The sequence below is a fragment of the Talpa europaea genome (genome assembly GCF_964194135.1).
Source record: "Talpa europaea genome assembly, chromosome: 1".
NCBI classification, from domain to species: domain Eukaryota; kingdom Metazoa; phylum Chordata; class Mammalia; order Eulipotyphla; family Talpidae; genus Talpa; species Talpa europaea.
In genome coordinates, this window is record NC_140073.1 from 82045973 (window position 1) to 82062903 (window position 16931).

Consider the following 16931-nt stretch of genomic DNA (forward strand, 5'->3'; position numbering starts at 1 on the left):
ATTTCTGTGTATGCCACGGGATTCTGTGTGAATATGTAGCTCTACCGAGGTCACGTCTATGAAACAGGTTTACCAACCAGGCTAAACACTCCTGAGCTTCGTCTTTGGGTTGGTCCCTACCTTTTTTAAGATGGCCTATCTAAAAAGATTTCTTCTCTTTTGGACTGAAACTAGAACTTCACTACAAAGTGATTTCATATTAATTATGTCAATTATAGTAGCCCTATATAAAATAAAAATAGGTCAGCTACAGGCAGAAGTTGTGAAACATCTGGCCATTTATGTCAACTTAGTAATACTGGCTGATCTGACCAGCCAACACTCTGTATATGGACCACTTAACATATTAAACAGAGCATATACTGAATCACATGAAAACTTAGAATTTCTTTAACATCACCCATTTGAAATTGTTATCATACAGCTGGCACTATTGATTCCAATGGAACGATTCAACACGCTTTGTACAGTTAGGATGAAAACAAGTGCGGTGGAATCAGGCATTTACTATCTGAAAACTAGGACTCATCTCTTTAAACTTTCCAGTGTGAGTTTGAAAGGATATTATCACATGGATCTTATACCAACCCTTGGCTTTCATTATGATAAAAGCTCAATTGGTGGAAGCCTGCCAGGTATATAAGTCAGAAGAGGAAAAAATCCTCAGTGGTCATTGAAGCAAATTTAAACTGATGGCACTTCACAAAAGATGAATGTGTTGGTCTCATTAACTTTTTAACATAAAAACAGTCTTTGATAAGAAAACACTCTTACTCCAGAGACTATTTTAAACTCACAAAGGAAGAAGGTAGTTAAGTACAAACTTGGGAACATTAATCAAATTATAATATTAAGAACTAGAAGAAAAATTACTTAATATAAATGTTCTTTCAGCCTCAGAGAAAAGGGTTCTTTTATCTTGAGAAACGGTTCTAGGTCTTGAGAAAATGATACTATGCAAAATCCAGTGACACCGAATAATTATGTCATTATTGAATAAGTATGCTATTTTTAGATGGAACTTGATTTGCTGTCAACAAAAGTGTATATTGCCATTCAACTCTATAAAGTTATTCAATGCTTCAAAAAAACAAATTCTTATCACAGGTAGAATTTTTACTAATTCCTATTTTAAAAAGAAACAGCTTATTATTTTGCTAAGATTAAGGATACATTTCTAGTATGCAAGGTAGTATAACATGCATCATACATACTGTGAAATAGGAAAACTATACATTCCACATATTCTTATTACATATTTAATTATGAAGGCTCAGCCTCCCCAGTCATAACTAATTACATTTTCCTTCCACCCTCCATTTAGAAGACAGAATCACTTAAGGAAGGAGTAAGGGGAAAATATTTGCTTGACTTATAAGGTAAAAAAATGGACATTTTTTGCTGAATTATATGGAGTGAGTGAACTGTGTAGGTAAGGATTGTTTTCTGTAACTTCTAATTATGTTTTATCTAAACTGTTGATCTCATGTTTTCTAAAATTGCCTTGCTTTAAGTATTATACCATTATCCACTGTGGAATGTATTCAGCTTTAGGGAGAAAATAGTATAGTTGGATTTTTGACTATTTTACAGCTTTTTGTAAATTGAAATGCACATAAACATGAACTTTAAAGAATCAGTGCATCTATAAAAATGTTGAGAGTTCTGCATTTTCTTTCTCAACCTTCAAAATGGAAAGTCATTTAAAGTATGTGTGTGAAATTGAAGCTAATAAATGACAATTAAATCTTCACAATTAAAAGTGAATTCTGTATGTTATTTCTAAGTCTTGTCTAAGAGAGAAGAGCTTAAATACTTTTGTTCCTGAGGTCCTAAGCAAATGTTTCCAATGCAAGAGAGAAATCTATGTAGGTATGTTAGTTTTTAAAAAATATTTTTGGTCACGTGTTCATTAATGGCAAAATCTGATGAAGAGCACTGTACAGTGGAAATGTACCAGGAATAACTAACTCTGTCCCTTCTGTCATTAACATTTCAGGACAATGTGTTTTTATCAGATATCACTCACTCTCAGTATTAGTCAAGATAACATTTTAAGAGTTTTGAGGTCCAAATATGCTATGATTTTTTTTTTTTTGCATTTATTTTATAGCCATCTTTACAGTTTATTTACAGGAGGCTTACCTGATTGGAAAGTGACTGTAGATCTTCCCAGGGCCATTTAATGCAATGCCTTTTTTAAAAAGATTTATTTATTTATGTATACAAGAACTGGGGCACAGGCCAGAGGTGTGGGGGGTGAGAAGATTCACCAGAGACAGAGTTGGGAACAGAACAGGCAGTTTGACTGAAGTACACTGCTGAGGGGAGCAGTAGGTAAGTCAGGAGAGGTCGGCTGCACCATGCAGGTAGCTCCCTGGCCAGCAGGGGGATCGAACTCACGTTGCGATGGCTGCGGATAGCTTCACAGGTTGCGTCTTAACCCCTTGCACCACCAGGGAGGCCCTGAAGTGCCTTTGTATTTCATAAACATTTAAAATTATTTAGATCTAAAATTGCAATCTGTGTCTCTAATCGCCATATCATTATTACTCAAGAATCAAGCAAAGCCATCTTTCTTATAGAGTTTCATATTTTAAATAATCCTATATAGAAAGTTCTTTCTAAATGTCTGTTCTACTGTTTGAGTCATATGCCATTTGTGCTCTTTAGCACAAGTCAAAGTAACAACATACAATGAAGTACCATAGGAATGACACAATTATTAAGAACAGGATTTGAAATTAGTATTCTCTTAAATACTGCACAGATGCAATATTTTATTTTAAGGACTGTATTTTATACAGCATTATTTACTGTACAAATGTAATATATTGTGAAAGTGATTAATGTACAGGTTGGGGAGGGTGTAGCACATATAAGGTTATGAGACACAAAGCTATTCCCCAAAACTTATCTTAAAAGATTAACAAATCTGACCCTGTACTGAAATGAACAGTTCATTTTTATTCATGTTACTTCTACTCAGTAAGTTCTATGGGGGCTGTCACAAAGTTTACCTTAGTCATTATTATTTTGTTATCAGGCATGGTACCTAATATTTAGTAGGCAATAAATATACACTCACACACTATGCACATATACTCACACAAACACTATAATTGACTTGTCAGATAACTACATATATGAATAAAAAGGAAAACCTATTTCTATACAAGTATAGGGGTGAAGATTAAGGCTGGAGATAATGGTGTAGATGGGAAATTAAGACCTAAGTTTTAATTTATTCAATCAGAGAAATATCTATGTTGGTAATTGAGATTTCTCTGTAATGAACCATGCTGAAAAATGGAGGATGGCCACCTGCTGTGGCCACATTAGAAGGACTTGCTGTACTGCTTGAGAGAGTGTTCAAGGTAATACATGATTCTTTCTAGTAGTCAACTGTATTTTAAACCACAAAAAACAACACCGGGCCTCCCTGGTGGCACAAGTGGTTAATTCTCAACACTATGAAGTTATCAGCAGCCACTGCAGCAGAGTTCGATCCCCGGCCAGCCAGGGAGCTGACCCACATGACGCAGCAGACCTCTCCTGCCTCACCTGCTGCTCCCCTCAGCGGTATGTTTCAGTCAATCCACCTGTTCTACTCCCCACTCAGTCTCTGGTGAATCTTCTCACCCCACACCCCACACCTTTGGCCTACACACAGCTCTCGTGTATATAAATAAACAAATCTTTAAAAAAAAAGCACCACCTTGGATATTGGATAATTAAGACATTAATTAAAAATTAGCTGGTCAATTTAGTTAATATAATTGATTTTGTCATCTTGTGTACCAACCCAAAGAAAATTTCCTGCACTCAACAATTTTGCATGACTTATGGTATAAAACAATAAATAAACTAGACTATTGGACTGCTTATGCACTATCTCCATTGTATAGGCAGTAGTCTTGCTTGTTATTCCCTTATTGCAACAGAGCTTCCCAGCAAGTATTTGCCCTCCTGTGAGCTGGAATGTGACTAAATATGTTATTGAAGAATTGACAGGGAGCAACGACATGGGAATATGTCATTACTTGGACTTAATATCTTTGAAAAGATCTCCAAAAATGCCCTTTGTCATCATAAGTGTTCTGGAAATTAAAGTGGGAGCTGGTTGACAACAATCTGAGAGGAACAGTCATTAGTTCTAAATGCTGAGTAATGGAGCATAACACTTTTCATCAAAAACATACAGGAGAAATGGCCCTTAAAATACCTACAGCATCAAGTGTTATAAATGAACAATTACTGGGTGATAGAGAAGCACATTGGGCACACATGGGTTGTATGTCATTACTTTAGTTTGCTCCAAATTCAGACACAATGATACTCCCTTTTAATTTAGGAACAGACTTTATATAACTACCTCTCAGATTCCCTTCTTCCAGAGAAGGGTTTGCTTGTCATTTTCCCATGGCCTTGTCCTCTGCCCAGGTCCTTTCTGATTTCCCCCAGAAGGTAAAAACTATCTCACCTAGAAGAAGGAAGTGCAGAAGTAGAGAAAAATGGATACATTCTTCTGACTTTTTAAAAAAAAATTATTTAATTATGCATACAAGAGCTGGGTTACAGGCCAGAGGTGCAGTGGGGGGTGAGAAGATTCACCAGAGAGAGAGCGAGGAACAGAACAGGTAGACTGGCTGAAATACACTGCTGAGGGGAGCAGCAGGCGAGACAGGAGAGACCTGCTGCGCCACGTGGGTTTCTCTCTGGTGGGCCAGGAATTGAACTTGGATTGCTTCATAGTGCGGTGCTTAACCTCTTGAGCCAACAGGGAGGCCAATTCTTCTGGCTTTCACCCTAATTTGCATTAGCACTGAGCTTTGTATTACTGCCTATACATATGTAATTTTCAGGGAAAACTATTCCCTTCTTTTCAGTTTTGTACTTGAAATTATTGAACAATTTGTTTACTACTGAGTCACACTAGGAGTCTCTTAAAATACACTCACATATTATGTGTCTGGCAATCATGCACTGATATATGCTATTGTGAAATGTGTGCTGGCTATTTAATGTCAGAGATAATTATTGTTTCATTTCAATTTCAGTCCACAGCATGGAACCGCGTCTGAAAGTGCATATACAAAAAATGATTATGTCCAGTATGGTCAAAGTGTTGTTTTTATTTCTTCTCATTCCTAGAGAATATGACATTTGGTTCTTCCTCCTGATTATGTAATTACTGTGGGGAAAAGAAAAAGTAAATGATGCTGAATTTGCTGAGCACAAATCTTTTGAAACTTCTCAGATAAAGTTGCCACAAAGGCTTTCTTTTTTTTTTTTTTTTTTTCAAAATGATTCCTTCCATTACCTAGTGAAAACATTAGTGGAAGACCTATAGTTTGATATGAAATTATAATATTTTCATAGAAGCTTTGTGTGATTAAAATTTATTATTCTTATGTATTGTTCTTTAGTTTTATTACCTGATATCTATAAAATAGATTAAGGTAAAGTGAATTTCCTGTTTTTTTTTTTTTTAAGATTTTATTTATTTATTTATACCAGCACTGGGTACAGTCAGAAGCGTGGGAGGGTGAGAGAATTCACCAGAGCCACAGCAGGGAGCAGGACAGGCAGACTGAGGAAGCACACTGCTGAGGGAAGCAGCGGGCGCAGCAGGAGAGGTCTGCGCGCCATGTGGGACCCTTACCCGGTGGCGGGGATCGAACCAACCCTGCAGAAGCTGCGGGCAGCCTCGCAACCCAGCGCTCAACTGCTGCGCCACTGGGGAGGCCCGAATTTCCTGTTTCTATCCCATTTCCCTAGTAGGATTTTTAATTGGTCTCATTTACCGAGACAAGTTTAAACGTCAAGCATGAGAGAAATATTGAGGAAACAAAACATAGTGATCACGGAATCATAACTAAACAATCACTAAGACCCAAGTATTGTGCTAAGTACTTGGCATTCTTTCATTTCTTTCTCATAACATCCTTTGAGTTAGGAATGATGAGGGGCTTATTTTCCTAGTGGGAAAACAGACCTGGAAAGTTGATTATAAGGGGTAAACATTTGTCACTCCACCGTATGTTTGGCAGAAGTATTATTTCACAGAGTGCTGAAGGCTGGGTGGAGACTGCTCTTGTAAGACATTCACATGTATAAAGGATAATCTTTCTGTAAGGGAGTATCCCTCATTTGAGTGGGGAAGACCTAACCTCCCTCACTCTTTACAGTGGAAAAGGCAGAACAGTCATATACATTCATTACTGTTCCTTCTCTGGTGGCCGCCCTTAATTAACCCCCCCCAATCACCCCAGTGTTCCTTGTCTTTAGCTGAGCCTGTCTAAAATAGTAACTGAAGTGATGAGGATAAGTTACACATTCTTTTTTTTATTTTTTATATAATTTTTTATTTTATTTTATATAATTATTACATCGTTTTTCATTTTTGCACAATGTATGCATTTTCATTTTGGTTATATTCCCCATACAATTCCCAGCCCCCTTATTTTGGCCCTAATCCCTCCTCTCCTCCCCCCGCACCCTCCTGTGTGTCTCTGGTTTATGGTTGCTTGTTGATTTTAATTTTTTCATTCTTACTAGGTCTCTCCCATGTGTTCAGGAGGAGTTCATGTTATTATTAAACTTTTTTTTTCTTAAATTTATCTAACATGTCTTAAATTATTTGCCAGCCTTGAAAAATCAGAGACATATGGGGGAATTTTCTTTTTGTTCCCACATCCTACTGGCCCTATAGCTCTGGTCAGAATGCAGCAGGTCTTTTAAAAATTGGGCTTGTGTCACTTTACACCCTGTGAGTTTGATAATCATCACTCATTATTTCTTATGCTTAATAAAACAAGAAAGACAAGGCATTTGGACACTCATGTGCCTTCTGTCTGTTATGGCATGGTTATGTTAATTTCTGTTTGTCATCTGCAGAAAATTTCATTTATTCCTAAAACATTCTGGACAGCCTTGCTTTCCTGGGTATTGAGATTGCTTTAAGAACATGTTTTCTAGATAATTTCATTCAGTACCATAACTGCAAATATTTTCTAAATGCTGATAATACCCAAATTAGCACATCCAACTTTGACCTCTCCTCAAACTCCAGATTCAGATTCTGTCTCTAAATAAACACTTCCACTGGGAAGCATGACATCTGCAGTGTATAGTGTATATCCAAACAGACACTTGACACCTTACTGTAGAAATTCTCTCAGAAAGAAAAGCTAACAATACAAGGTGGGATAAGATAAACTTAACAGAATATGAAATTCAGTGTCCTGCTTGTCACAAAATGAGGGTCAGTATCTGGTCACTGATCAGTTTGGGAAGCAGTACCTCAGATAACATTCCAGAGCAAACAGGTCCCAAGTCTTTTCCCAAAGCGACTTTGTAGTTTTAGAATGAAATCTATCCTCTGAATAGAAATATTCTATTTTGAAAAATCCACAATCTTGCTGAACTTAAAATGCAAGGTTAGCTTCTGTGGCAGTTCCAGGGCCAAGAGATAGTGAAAGGGTTGTGTATTCGGGCGAATCAGCAGTTTTCAGAGCGGGAAGAAAGTCTCTTCCCACATCCTGAAGAGCATCAGGCTGTTCCTGAACAAGGGGGACCTTAGGCCACGAGAGGGCGCCCTCACCCAGTGAGACGAAAATCTCGAGCGCACCACATCAAGGGACAGACAAGGAAAAACAATCTTCATCTAACATACTCTGCTTTCAGTGGTTTTAGCATTCCATTTTAGAGCATGTTAGCTTTAACTGTAAAGTTATTAAATTCTCGCCTATCAAAAAAAAAAAAAAAAGGTAGTTACAAGCTTTATTTCAGCGCGTTACCTGGTCAGGGATTTGCCTTCTCACATCAGAATGTGCCTCTGAGAAACCTTCACTTCAGAGGTCACAAATCTCTCCTGACAGGATACCAAGGACCAAAGTGCTGCAAAATGTAAGACACGTTCCAGCAAGTACACTGCAGCTGAAAGGTCAGCTAAGGCGGAGACATTTGCCCAGATGTAGCACAGTTGATGCTAATTTGCTTAAGCAATTCAATAAATGCCAAAGAGTGTTGTTGTTGGCTAAATACATCATAACTGAGATAATTTAAGGAATGGGGGGATATGGTAGTGGGTGAATGTGGCATAGTTTGGGACTACAGTTATGACAACGTAGGTTTAGGAGTTGCCACAGAATATTCTGTTAGGAAAAAAAAAAATCTCATAATTCTTATTAGTGTTTTTTTTTTAATAAAAAAAAGAAGCTGTGAAATCCTCACTGCAATTTTGAGAGAAATCAATTAACCCCTAGGAACCTTAGTTTCCTTAAATATATTTAAACTGCACTCCCAAGACCTCATCTCAAGGGATTGTAAGCATTTGTCATGGAACATTTTAGCAGGTTTATTTTTTTCCCTTCCTCTGTACTTCCCACATGAAAGAAAGAATTTATGTAACCTTTTCCTTATATAAACCTGGTTTGAAATCTATCTGCTTTGTCAAGTAAATTCTTACTTCTTTCTGTCCCTTCTGACTTCTTTTCCTTAGTATTATCAACTTTACCTATTTTTTTTCAAATTACATTCCATCCACTAGATATTTCTAATGAGTCCCATGAAATTTTTGGCACCATTGTGGAACAAAAATCAAATGTTTGCCCTTAACAGCAGATTGCCACATCTGTCTAGCATTAGAAAGTTTAAGGGTGACATGTTAAAAATAATAAGCATTGTTCCTCTGGCTGTACCTACAGACCTGCAGTTGTGAGGCCTCTTGTGTTTCTCTATTACAGCTTCTCTTGCAACTTTCTATGGAAGTTTCTGGGGGTAATCTTACAAATAGGGTCTCAGTCAGGAGCAGCTGCTGCTTCTGTGTGACCCTGACTTTGAAGAATTGCTTCCTGACACTCACTCAGGCCACAGTCTAACTGCCTCCATCTGAAAATGGCCGCTGCCAGGCATTTCCCTCATACCTCATAGTACTCTGCTTCCAGGACATGCTTAATCTTATCATGAGGCATTTCTGGTCCCTTAGGACTGCTTCCAGGACATGCTTAATCTTATCATGAGGCATTTCTGGTCCCTTAGGAGCCCTCAGTGTCCCAAAATAACTCTGCTTTGTCTGAAACATCTATGTATTGTAGTCACTTCTTCCCTGATCCTCTCCATTCCACTTGACCAATGTGTGCATGCACGCTTGGCTCTGGAGCTTGGTTCCGAATGCCTTGTACCTACAATCTCCTGTAGAGGCTGGTGATCAGTCAGTTCAACCCCACACAGAGAGAGTCAGATGTGACTTAGTGGCTTAGTTCTATCTGAGAAAACCTGTAGCCAATGACTATCGTAAAAGTTTGTAAGCCTGACTCCCTAGTCTCAAAGCAGGGAAAATTCTGATATGATTTATCTTCTAGAGCTCCCCAAGAGATCATGCTAAGCCTGGGGCATTGTCTAAAATGGTGCCTGTCTTTATTCTGCATTCCCTTCTATTTTACATGCTTCTTCTGTTCCTTAGTGAATCCCTTACTCATGAATTTTTAACTCAAAATCTGCATCTGGAAAGTCTATAGAAGATACTTAGTGCAGGGATGTTTTTGAAGGCAGATGCTGTGGATAGGATATTAGAGTTTTGTGATCAGCTAAATGGCAATACAGAACCTATCACAGGTAGTATGTTCTAGCAAACTAAACTCTAAAAGAGTGGTAGTAAATTTTACTACATGAGTAGTAAAAATTACTAGAATATTGCAATCGCTAAGTTTTCAACTGTGGTGAATGAGGATGCTATGGGTTGAATTGTGTCCCCCATGGAAATGATGAAGACCTGAAGGCAGTGCCTGTGCATGTGACTGAATCTGCAAATAGGATATTTACAGTAATCACATTAAATGGAGGTTGTTAGGGTGGTTCTGTCCAATATAACTGGCATCCTTATAAAAAGGGGAAATTGGGACACAGAGACAGAAACATAAAGGAAAATATGTGAAGACACAGGGAGACTGAAGGTCATTTACAAATCATGGACCACCTGTGGCTACCAGCACCTAGAAGAGAGGCATGGAACAGCTTCTCCCTTACAACCCTCAGAAACATCCCTGTGGAGCCCTTAATTTTGGACTTCTAGCCTCGAGAACTGTAAGATAAAATATTTCCGGGCTAAGTGACCCAATTGATGGCAGGCCTAAAAATCTTATACATGTGGGTTACTGACAGGGTATACAAGGTTGTGCAATTTTCTTTGGCTCTTTAAGAGATATGAGGTGAATGGAGATTACAAAGATGGTGAATAGCTTTCATGAAGAATTGAAAAGAGGGGCCCTCCCTGATGGTGCAAGGGGTTAAGGGCAGCGCTGTGAAGCTGTCTACAGCCTCTACAGCACGAGTTCGATCCCCAGCCAGGAAGCTACCCACATGGCGCAGCAGACCGCTCCTGACTCGCCCGCTGCTCCCCTTAGTAGTGTACTTCAGTCAGTCTGCCTGTTCTGTTCCCTGCTCCGTCTCTGGTGAATCCTCTCACCAACCACACCTCTGGCCTGTACCCCAGTTCTTGTATGCATAAATATATAAATCTTTAAAAAAAAGAATTGAAAAGAGAATGACAGGCTCAAGATGAAGTTGAGTTTGAGATCTCAGCAAGTCTCTAGACAACAGTCAGGGGGTTGTTATGCAAGGAATGGGAACTTGAGGCTTGAGTCTAAAGGAACGTATCAATGGATGTTCTTGACAAACTTGAACCAACAGGACACTTAAAGTCCCTGAGCCTGCAGAAAGACCAAAATTCTCTTGCTAGAGGGGAGCAACTCCCTTGCTTGAAGATTATGACCACATGTACAAATGTAAGCACAGAGGGCTAATGAGACTTATCCTATAGCTTGTAACTTTTATTAGAGTTTAAACCAAATAATCCAGTTGATCTTGCAATTCCATCTGTGTCGGAGAGACAGGCATGGTTTCAGTTCTCATCCACAAGATTTGAAACCATAGACAAGCGCTCTTAATGGATTTGAGTCTCAATTTTCTTATCTGACAAAAAGTGGTTAATGATCATCTTACCATAACATATGGAATGTAAAACTACTTCACAAAGATGCTGCTTGACTGTTATAATCTATGAGATTTCTTTCTAGCTCCAAATACCCTGATTCTAATAGTGGATAAGAAGTCTACCACCTAGCAAAGTGCCCTAATTGAAAGGTAGCCAGGCAAGAAATACAGAAAGAAGCTTTTTCTCTTTTTCTTTTTCTTTTCAACCATTGAGAGGGAGATAAAGTCAACAGATGTTGGAACAAACAAGCTCACTTAGTGAGTTGAATAATATCAAACTACTGCTCAAATGAAAAGAGCAGCTGGCTTCTTACCGAAGCTTCATTGTCATACACACCCTCACATTTGGGATCATTAGAAATTTACATGGGGTGAATAGCACTGGAAAACTATATTTACTTTTCCATAAATCATCAGAAAAATGCTAACACACTCTCAGTGAGATAGGAGAAAGGAAGAAAAAAACACACATACATAAGCAGATGTGTATTTTTCATGTGAATGTGAGGGAAAGTGCTGAAAATAAATTGATGTTTCCCTGAGACAAAGACGTGGCAGGCACTCAAAGAAAGATAGAGGATAGATAGAGGAAAATGGGCAAATGTAGCAGAGAAAAATGTGATCTATTTTAAAACATAAATTAGTTCAAATGTTTTAGATAGAACTAATTATTCCTCAGTCAGTTAAGAATTGTTACCTTAGGATGTTAGTATTTCAGACTGAAGTCTGCAAGTATTTAAGCATATACCTCCACATTTAAAAGATTTATTTATTTATGTATACAAAAACTGGGGTACACGCTAGAGGTGTGGGGGATGAGAGGACTCACCAAGACAAAGTGGGGAGCAGAACAGGGGGATTGACTGAAATATACTGCTGGGGAGAGCAGCGGGCAAGTCAGGAGAGGTCTGCTGCGCTGTGTGGGTCACCTCCCTGGCTGGGGATCGAATTTGTGCTGCAGTGACTATGGATAGCTTCATAGTGCTGCGTCTTAACCCCTTGTACCACCAGGGAGGCCCTGCCTCCACATTTTATTAGGTATGCTTGTATTTGACTGTAAAATTTCAGTCCACAGTATTTGTAAAATGTAAATGAGAATAAATTCATAATGGTACAGTATATTTCTTTTTGTGTATTTCTTATACATTTAAAGATTTGATTCTGCCTTTGTTATTTTATATTATCTCACTTATCAATGTTATTGTATATATATATATTTTTTTTTTAAGATTTATTTATTTATGCATACAAGAGCTGGGATACAGGCCAAAGATGCCTGTATGGTGAGAGGATTCACCAGAGACAGAGTGGGGAGCAGAACAGGCAGATATATTGAAGTACACTGCTGAGGGGAGCAGGGGGCGAGATAGGAGAGGTCTGCTGCCCCATGTGGATTGCTCCTTGGCTGGCCTGGGATCGAACTCGCGCTGCAGAGGCTGCTGATTGCTTCCGAGTGCGGTGCTTAACCCCATGCGCCACCAGGGAGTCCCCTGTTTTTAATGATTGTACAATATTAGCTTGCATGAATAGTTACAATTACCAATAATCCCCTAATAGTGGAAATTTCACTATATATATATATATATATATATATATATATGCATTATAACACAGTCAAAATTTAATTTATTTTTAGGTTATAAAATACATGTTATTGTGGAAAATTGGGAGAATAGAGGAAATTATGTAGCAAATAAAAAGCAAATTTATCACATTTATTTCCTTCCTCAGGTAATCACTTATTTTTATTTATTTTTTTTCCAGTTTCCAGAAGTCTGTCATCTTTGGCTCTTCCAGGCTTATCTTTCCTATATGCTATTGCCTCAGTTTTCCCACACAAACCTGTATCTTAAATGCAGTAAAAGAATACTTATATTTCAGGTTCTGTGGAGAACTTCTAAAGGCGGTACTTTCACATTTTACTGTAAATTTACATATGAAACAGATTTCTGACAATTGCATTCTAAAGTTAGATATAAAACAGATTGCCAACTTCCTTCACCTATTGGGCTGGCCTCATTTCATTAGACCTCATAACCCCTGAGTAGAAATGGAATCACTGTAACAAGTCCACTTATATTAACTTGTTACCAGTCTCATGCTAGTCATTACACTTGCTCATCTTAAGTATTTCTGTGGCATCCCTAAAAATTATTGGACTGCTGTAGGATGAAGATGAAGTTCTATATGGTGACACATGGACGTTTCTGTTCATATCCTGGTCACAAAAGTCATTCTCTTATTTTATTGTAAAGTTCTTTGTTTCCATGTTATCTCCAGTCAGGTTCTCCTCAAAAATTTCAGAGGATTCAGGTGGAAGTCATTCATTCATTAGGAGAAAAACAGTGGGGTGAAAGCAAGAGAGACAAGCCAAGTAGGATTATAATTCTGGGCTTGGCTAGCCTCAGCTTCATCCAACAGGAGGCGAGAAGCGAGGACTTGAGATACTTGAACCTGAATGTCAGTCATTGCCAAATTGCTGCTGGGACAGCTCTAAACTCCCTAAGGACTCCAGTTCTCTGAAGATATCTGTCGCCAGAGAATTTCAGGTGCAGGCTTCCAGAAAATAAGAAACACCTGACAGAAAGTTCACAGAAAGAATATGGGTCCAGGGCATCTTCAGGAATGTCAGCAGTGTTTACTATTGCTTTGGACTGAATATTTATATCAGCCCAAATTCATATGTTGAAGCTTAATCCCCAATGTGTTGGCATCAGAAGGTAGGGACTTTTACCAGTGATTAGGTCCCCTCTGATGGGATTAGTGCTTTTTAAAATAGAGACTGAGATATTCTTTCTTTCCTCTGTGTGAAGGAACAACTCGAAGACAGCTGTCTATGAACCAGAAAGCAGGCCTGCCCAAGACACTGAATCTGCGGCAGACACTCAATCTTTGACTTCTCTGATTCCAGAAAGAACTATAAGAAAAACATTTCTGTTGTTTAACCCACCCAGTGTAGAGTATATTGGTATGGCAGCTTGATCTGATTAAGACAAACATATGAAGATTCTCATGAAGCTGTAGATCTGGACTTTACATTTCTCACATCTAGCAAAGGACTCCACTATTTATGAATGTTGAATTTAATCCTGTTAAAAACTTCCAAAAAATCACTTTATTTTTAACCATTTCACAGTCAAATTAAATGTGATTAGAAATACAAGACAGTTTAAGTTTTGTAAAATTCACGTATTTCTATAGATTATTTTAGCCATAAAGAATGTATAAAACAGTTGATATTATAAGTGAAACATGTAGTTAGAACTGAGGATAATGCATGAAGTATCTTAATCTCACCAGAAATATAGCTTTTTAAAAAAAGTTACACTGGGACCTCCCTGGTGGCACAAGGGGTTAAGATGCAGCACTATGAAACTATCCGTAGACTCTGCAGCATGAGTTCAATCCCTGGCCAGGGGGGGTTACCCACATAGTGCAGCAGACCTCTCCTGTCTCACCCACTGCTCCCCTCAGCAGTGTATTTCTGTGGGCCTGCTTGTTCTGCTCCCCACTTTGTCTCTGGTGAATCCTCTCATCCCTACCCCCACATTTCTGGCCTGAACCCCAGCTCTCGTATGCATAAATAAAGAAATCTTTAAAAAAATAAAAAAGAGTTAAGTTTTAGCCAGCTTAACAAGGCAAATAAATCTACAAATCATGGGGACTGGGAATGGCAAGGAGTTACCTATCTTTTCCCTTACATTCTAAGGTATGGAAAACTAACCAATATTCATATTATGATTTGAAGTACTGAATGCATCAACAGATGCATCCTATGCATTAAATCCTAAAAATTCCTATAGGTCATATTTATTTGTTATGGCTTAATGAGAAACAGTTCTGGAACTGAGCTCAAGATGGAACTTGAAAATAAAGAGAAGTGAGTCTAGGAGGCCAAAATGATATGACTTGCCCATCAAAACTCTGGCAGGAAAGCTGCAAAATGTTGACGTTTTCCCCTCAATGACTTGCAACATATGACCAAAAGGAAATGAGCTTGCTGTGTCTGAGTCCAGACAAAGTAAAGGGAAAGAAACTAGATTTTTAAAATCTGGAAGAAGCCTATTTCCTATTGGGGGCACTTAGTTACCTTGTCCAATAATAAGGTGACCTAATTTTTCAGGCATACAAACTCAAGCCTCACAAAATAGGCAACTAATCAGTATGGAGATAGAATGAGATAGTACTCCTCACAGTCTCTAAAGTAGAAGAGAAGCAAAAGTCTCTTTGTTACTAATTTAAACAGAATTAGGAGAAGAAAAGTAGTTTTATGCTTTCCAATGCCTCACCCCCAAATTTGAGCTAAGTTTTTGTTAGTACTTAACCTGAGGTGTTCAATTTCAATGAAGAAATCCAAACCAGATGAAAAATTATGCAATTGCAGTAAACAACTTGCATCTGACTGTTTTATCATGTGTTATATGTTATATACTACCAAAATAAGTTCAATAAAATGCAATGACCATTTTTACCACACTCTCCAATTAACCCCACAAGTCCCTTTGGTATTAGAACTATAAAACACTTCTGCTGACATGGGACATTAGTTGCTCAGCAACATTGAAAGGGAATTTAAAAAAAAAAATCAAATTGTATGCAGTGTGATTATTTCAAAATATTTCAGGTGCACCAATTCCAGGCCCATTAAGTGCTAACATCTCTAACATGCTTTTCTTGAATATCTGATTTATTTTTTCTTTTTCATATACAATACTAACCCAAAAATATGAGGAGACAACCGAAAGACCTATAAATTTGGGAAAAACATCTTTGTGAAATGAGTTTGGATAAGATAGTTCAGTGGAAGACAAAGTTGAAAGTTCATTAAAGATAGGCAACTTGAGAGATTGGGTGAAATGCTGTGGACTCTGAGCCTAGTGATTTCTTATTCTACCAATATCGGGAGTTGGCATCCTAAGCACAACTAACTTTTCTCTTTGCTCCAGCAGGAAGGAATCAGGCTTACCTGAGCCTTTGTTCAGGTTTACACGGAAAGCACTGCCATGGAGATTTCCTCTTTATGTCAAAGAATAAAAGAACAATATCAGATGCACTGACAAGAACATAGACTGTCCAGAGAAAAGTCTGGCTTTCAATGCATCTGAAGGGACATCTGGAAGAATGACATCATGCATCTCCTACAAAGTGCTGGATTTCCTGATCCCCCATAAGGGAAGAAACTGAGTAACTAGTTGGAGAATTTTGGTATTTACAAGTAAGTAGAGTATTTGGTGTCCAAAGAACTAAAAGGATTCCTCTAGGTACCTTGGCATGAGTCTGACAGAGCAGGCGTACAGGGACAAGCCCCCTTTTTATACCACCTATACTTTCCAACAATAAAAATATGGGTTTCAGAGAGATGACAAGGAAATGTAGGCCCTGTGCAGAGAAAGGAAAATCACACAGAACAATCAGGATATATATCCAGTATAATAAAAACGCTAGATAAAATCTAAAGCAAAAAGAAAGAATGTAAGGAGATCCATATGTAACACCAATAATAAAATAGAGCATGGAACTCCATAGAAATACATTTGAAAACCTAAATTAAATTAATTCCTAACAAAGTACCCATTGCCAAATTAAGAAGTGGGAAACTTGGATAGACTAAACCCAATAGAAAAGTGATAAAAGAATTCAGGAAAAATATACAATACTTAGAAAAAAATTTATGCAAATGGAAGGACCTATATTTATAATTCTTAAGCTTGGTTTTACATTAAAGTTAACTAGGGGAGTTTTAAAATATCCTGATTTTCTCAGATTAGCCAAATCAGAATTATAGCCCAACCCAAAGCATCGGCCATTTTTTAAACTTACGAGTCATTCCCATGAGGTACTGAATTCAAGATTCACTGGTCCAACATTGAGGCATTATCTCAACCTCATGAGAATGGCCTGTCAAAATATTGGATAAGTGTTGGTGTGGGTAT